Source organism: Manis javanica, chromosome 2 (assembly GCF_040802235.1).
Source record: "Manis javanica isolate MJ-LG chromosome 2, MJ_LKY, whole genome shotgun sequence".
NCBI lineage: Eukaryota > Metazoa > Chordata > Mammalia > Pholidota > Manidae > Manis > Manis javanica.
In genome coordinates this window covers 191,979,485-191,986,624 of record NC_133157.1, presented here as the reverse complement: position 1 = coordinate 191,986,624, position 7,140 = coordinate 191,979,485, and positions in this window count along the sequence as shown.

Genomic DNA, 7,140 nt, shown 5'->3' with positions numbered 1-7,140 from the left:
CCATCTACATCATCCACCACATCAACAAAAAGAAAGACAAAAACCACATGATCATCTCCATAGATGTTGAAAAAGCATTCGACAAAATTCAACATCCATTCATGATAAAAACTCTCAGCAAAATGGGTATAGAGGGCAAGTACCTCAACATAATAAAGGCCATATATCATAAACCCACAGTCAACATTATACTGAACAGTGAGAAGCTAAGAGCTTTTCCTCTGAGATCGGAAACAAGACAGGGATGCCTACTCTCCCCACTGTTATTTAACATAGTACTGGAGGTCTTAACCACGGCAATCAGACAAAACAAAGAAATACAAGGAATCCAGATTGGTAAAGAAGAAGTTAAACTGTCACTATTTGCAGATGATATGGTTTTGTACATAAAAAAACCCCAAAGACTCCACTCCAAAACTACTAGAACTGATATCAGAATACAGCAAAGTTGCAGGATACAAAATTAACACACAGAAATCTGTGGCTTTCCTATACACTAACAGTGAACCAATAGAAAGAGAAATCAGGAAAACAACTCCATTCACAATTGCATCAAAATGAATAAAATACCTAGGAATAAACCTAACCAAAGAAGTGAAAGACTTATACTCTGAAAACTACGAGTCACTCTTAAGAGAAATTAAAGGGGACACTAACAAATGGAAACTCATCCCATGCTCGTGGCTAGGAAGAATTAATATCATCAAAATGGCCATCCTACCCAAAGCAATATACAGATTTGATGCAATCCCTATAAAATTACCAGCAACATTCTTCAACGAACTGGAACAAATAGTTCAAAAATTCATATGGAAACACCAAAGACCCTGAATAGCCAAAGAAATCCTGAGAAAGAAGAAAAACGTGGGATGGGGGGTCTCACTCCCCAACTTCGAGCTCTACTACAAAGCCACAATAATCAAGACAATTTGGTACTGGCACAAGAACAGAGCCACAGACCAGTGGAACAGATTAGAGACTCCAGACATTAACCCAAACATATATGGTCAATTAATATTTGATAAAGGAGCCATGGACATACAATGGCAAAATGATAGTCTCTTCAACATACGGTGCTGACAAAACTGGACAGCTACATGTAGGAGAATGAAACTGGACCATTGTCTAACCCCATACACAAAAGTAAATTCAAAATGGATCAAAGACCTGAATGTAAGTCATGAAACCATAAAGCTCTTAGGAAAAAACATAGGCAAAAACCTCTTAGACATAAACATGAGTGACCTCTTCTTGAACATACCTCCCCGGGCAAGGAAAACAAAAGCAAAAATGAACAAGTGGGACTATATTAAGCTGAAAAGCTTCTGTACAGCAAAAGACACCATCAATAGAACAAAAAGGAACCCTACAGTATGGGAGAATATATTTGTAAATGACAGATCCAATAAAGGCTTGATATCCAAAATATATAAAGAGCTCACATGCCTCAACAAACAAAAATCAAATAATCCAATTAAAAAATGGGCAGAGGAACTGAACAGACAGTTCTCCAAAAAAGAAATACAGATGGCCAACCAATATATGGAAAGATGCTCCACATCGCTAATTATCAGAGAAATGCAAATTAAAACTACAATGAGATATCACCTCACACCAGTAAGAATGGCTGTCATCCAAAAGACAAACAACAACAAATGTTGGTGAGGCTGTGGAGAAAGGGGAGCCCTCCTACACTGCTGGTGGGAATGTAAATTAGTTCAACCATTGTGGAAAGCAGTATGGAGGTTCATCAAAATGCTCAAAACAGACCTACCATTTGACCCAGGAATTCCACTCCTAGGAATTTACCCTAAGAACGCAGCAATCAAGTTTGAGAAAGACAGATGCACCCCTATGTTTACTGCAGTACTATTTACAATAGCCAAGAATTGGAAGCAACCTAAATGTCCATCGGTAGATGAATGGATAAAGAAGATGTGGTACATATACACAATAGAATACTACTCAGCCATAAGAAGAGAGCAAATCCTACCACTTGCAGCAACATGGATGGAGCTAGAGGGAGTATTATGCTCAGTGAAATAAGCCAAGTGGAGAAAGAGAAATACCAAATTATTTCACTCATCTGTGGAGTACAAGAACAAAGGAAAAACTGAAGGAACAAAACAGCAGCGGAATTACAGAACCCAAAAATGGACTAACAGGTACCAAAGGGAAAGGGACTGGGGAGGATGGGTGGGTAGGGAGGGATAAGGGGGGGAAGAAGAAAAGGGGTATTAAGATTAGCATGCATGGGGGGGAGGGTGAAAGGGGAGGGCTGTACAACACAGAGAAGACAAGTAGTGATTCTACAGCATTTTGCTATGCTGATGGACAGTGACAGTAAAGTGGTTTATAGGGGGGACCTGGTATAGGGGAAAGCCTAGTAAACATAGTATTTTTCATGTAAGTGTAGATTAAAGATAACAAAAAAAAAAGAAAGAGAAGGGGGATTACTCCCTGATAGGATAAAACTAACTGTAAATCAATGACTAATGCATGCTTTAAATATCCTTAATTTTGACCACTTAAAGGGAGTCAGATGATCAGCTATGGAGGTACACTTTTCTGATAATATTCCTTTCTCTTAAAAAAAAAAAAACAGTTCCTGTGTGGTGACCTCCAATGAGTTCTACACAATGGTATGAAGGGCATATCAAAGTGTGGGCAAAGGGTCTGTTTGTGTTTATGCAGAGGATCGAAGCCTAATTTGGCTACCCAGAAAAAGAATTAAGATACGATATGAAGAACTTCCAACATCAACATCCACTGGAAGAGTCATTCCAGAAGATGATCATCAAAAAACTTCAACAAAGATCCTGGCGCTGTTGCAGTTGTAGCTGCATTCATCCCACTGGTTCCTGGACTTGCCATTGGAATAAAGAAGGAGATATCTAAGGTGGCCTGTGCATACAGTAAAACAACAAATTTGACTGGATCTATACTGTCAGAACTCAACCAAGAATTAGGAGAAGTGCAAGTTGCAGTGCTCCGAAATCTTGCGACTATAGACTATATACTGTTAAAAGACATATAGGATGTGAACAGTTCCCAGGAATGGGTTGTTTTAATTTGTCTGATTTTTCTTTAACTATTCAAATTCAGTTAGACAATATCCATCACATCATCAATAAGTTTTCACAAATGCCTAGGGTACCTAACTGGTTTTCTTGGTTTCACTGGATATGGCTGGTAATTGTAGGTCTGCTTTGGTTATGTAGCTGTATTCCTATTATGTTAATGTGTGCACGCAATTTAATTAGTAGTTTAAAACCTATACATGCTTATGTTACACTACAAGAAGATATGTCAAAGAAATAATCAGTCTTCCCGTGTTTTCTTCCGTCTGCTACTTCTATAGCTTTTCTTCTTCTTTCCTAATTACAACCCTTAAGTAGAATTCGTGCCTCATATGGAAATTACCGAGTATCATAATTCTTCCAAGTGACAAAGATACCTCAAGACAAATGCAGGGCACATAAGCCACAGGGCATAAATCTGCAAAGAAGTAAAAAGCTAACCTTTTCAAACAATATTGCTTCTCTCTCACTTACCAACTTTACATTTCCCTGTATGGCCCCAGAAGATGACTGGTTAGCCAGAGAAGGTAAGATTCCTCAAGGGAGGAACAACCTAAGACAGGCACAGTCGCAGCGGGGCTATCAGGTGAGAAAGTGGGGATCAACAGAGGTGAGGCTTAGAACCTCCCCCTCCCCTGTTTTGAGAGAAATCTTCTGCATCCGTGGATATTTTGTTACCCTTGTCTAGCTTGGATTTATACTTAGTCTAGAGGCACACACCTGATCATCTACATTTGCCCTCTTACAGCACTAAACTATGTTTTCTACCTTTATCTTGCATCTACCTACCACTTCAGCATTTTATTATAAATAATAATAATAATAATAATAAGGGAGAAATGTGGGATTCACAAATAAATCAAGTATAAAAATCAAACGAATATTCACACTTGACCTGATTGTTTATAGTTCATAATGTGTGATCAAAACCGAAAGTTTCTGTGATGACTGCCCTTGCACTGTTCACCATGTAAGAACTTATTCACTATGTAAGAATTTGTTCACCATGTAAGAACTTGTTCATTATACTTCAGAAGATTGGAGACTGTTGAGAATTAGGCTTGGGGTTGATTAATGATTGTGCATTGCGTCCCCTATACAGAATTTTATTGTTGTTAACAACCATTTGATCAATAAATATGAGAGATGCCCTCTCAAAAAAAAAAAAAGTACCATGTCAACTGACAAGAAACAATATTTAGTATTTAACTTTTGGGTTTCACATTATTATGCAACTTTATCATAATGCAAACATAATCATTTGTTGGTAGAGTAACTAGGCACACAATTGCAGTTACATTTGGTGTTCTTGGAGTATATGGGTCCAAGTAACAAGAAGCTACTTTTCATTGCCAAGAAGTCAAGTTTAATTTCCTTTCTTTTTCCCTCCCTCTTCAACTGGCCAAAATACAAATTCCACTGCAAATGTAACAACCAGAAAACACAGATGCCATCATAAATACATGATGCTGCCAAGTGGGAAATCCTACATTGACCAATAACAGAACTCTAATGACAACTGGCAGACAGATAATCCAGACAGCATATTTGAAGCCTTGGAGCTATATTATAAATAAAATGCATGCATCTCTTGCAACAGAAAAATAATTTCACTTCTTTTTTAAAAACTGACATTTACTATTACTCAATGGGTAATTTTTCTGTCTGGTTCATACTCTTAGCTGGTTAAGACGTTTTATAAATCTTACATTCTGAACTTCGGCAATACGTAACTATTATCAAGGAGGTCCTAATGGCCTTTAAATAAAATTTGACATAATCAATTTTTAAAAACTCACAAAGTTTTCAAACTTTGATAACTAAATTCATAGTCTGATACCCTATTTTGAGTGTTAAAGTTTACATCATCAGCTGGCTTGGAGAAAAATGAAATCAACCAACATTTATAAGGATCCCCTTTGGCAACAATGCATGCTAGATGCTACAGGAAAAGGAAATCCAAGACAAGAAATCTATGCTGGAGGAATTTTTCCTCTATTTTGTAGAAATCACTAACCTAGGACACTAACAAATGAAAGTAGTATTTCATTAGAAAATCTGATCCCTGTGGGATATTACAGGAAACACCATTTGCCCAAATTCTGAATTGCTCCAAATTCTGAACTCCCCAAAGCAAAAATTCCAAGAATTACATATTGACAGATACAAAAACTAGAAGAATTTAAAAGAACCTTTTAAGGCAAAGATAAGATAGAGGCTTACAACCTCTCTCAATAGCTTTAGTTTTATATCTAAAATATTCCATATTGAATTTATAAAATCTTTAACCATCATATTTACTATGAAATATCAATGCTAAGGAGTGACATCACCAAAATGGCAAGTAGGAGATCTCGGCCTGCATCTACCAACAAAGATCAGCAATTAGACAGCTATCTGTGAACAGAGACCCAGCAATCTGGAGAGTCCACTTAAGAAATTTCAGCAACATAGTGAAACAAAAAACCTGAAAATAACCACACAAAAAGGAAAGGAAGAACAGCTTCATTTTGTGTGCCTCATCCCCCCAGGCCAACACTTCACCTTGTCAAGAGGGATTTCTTCAGCTATGTGAGACAAAGAATCCCTCACCAGGAAACAAACAGCAGGGTGAATGATCAGCTTCTCCAGCCTTTTAGGGCACTGAACAAAGACTCCACTTCAGTTTCCCTGAACCCAAAGACCAGCAAAGCTGAGACACATAGATACAGATAGGAACAAGGAAGAAGGGCAAGGGCTACCAGTATCAACCACATACCAGGAGTGACCACAGTTCCCAGGACCTCCTCTGCAGAGGACTCCAGCCACTTTTCCACTGAGGAAACCAGCACAGCCACAACAGACTTCAGATTTCACTAGTTTCCAACCCACAGATTTTCACATTGACAAACACCAGGTACCTGTGTCTCTCTCCCCATACCTCTCCCCTACTAGCAACCTGCCCTGGCATCTGATGCTGCATTAGTGCAAGACATAGCCTAGACCCTCATGGCTGCCCCCATCACTGTGCACACACTTGGGGATAGCTCTCCTACCTGTGTATTGCGCACCTCTGGTTCAATTCCATTAACCAAACTCTGCTGCCATATGCATTCCCATGGCAAGATCGTCCAACCACGGAAGTGCCCACTGAAAGCCAGGACCCCCACAGTTGCCAGTTCGACAGCTGGCCCCAGCCCTTGCTGTTTTCCCTGGTTCCCTCTACTCCATGTGCCTGCAATCAGCCCATCACTACACAGGAACCTGCAGCTGGTCCCCATAGGCAGTGTGTGTACACCACTGGTTCTTGTCACCTCTACTGACTATCCACCCTATTCCCTAGGTACTGGACCTGAAAGCACTACTGAGGAACCAAGAGCCATTATACCCACTGTGGATTCCCCACAATGCTCACCAAAGACCACAGTTGTCAGTGCTCTGGATTCCAGAAGGCTGAGCCATTGAGACATGATGGCCCCTGGATCCAGGGCCACCATACACACCTGCACTTGGTGCCCTGACACTAGACTCAGAGCCACATCAGGCTGAAGCATTCCTCCCTCCCACAAAGTTGGTCTTTTCTTACCGAAGTCAGTCCATAAAGTATGGAAGAATTGACTGCTTCTTAAAATGTGTAGACACCTATGCAAGGCCACTGGGCATCATGAGGAATCAGGGAATCACGATATCACAAAAGGAACACAGTAAATTTCCAGTAAATGATGCCAAAGAAATGGAGACCCAGGAATTGCCTGACAAAGGATTCAAAATAATTGTTAATATGCTCTGAGAGCTATAAGAGAACACAGATAAAGAATCAATGAAATCAGGAAAAAAATATAAGAACAAAATGACAAGTTCAGAGAGAAGATAGAAAACACAAGAAAGAACCAAAGGGAAATGGAGAATACAATGACTGTACTGAGGAAGTCAGTAAGAGCTTCAACAGACTACAAACTAAGTAGAAGAAAGAAACAGTGAGTTCAAAGACAGAGCATTTTAAATTATCCAATTAGAGGAACAAAAAGAAAAAAACTGAAAAGGAATGAAGAAAGCCTATGGGACTTACAAAACACCATTA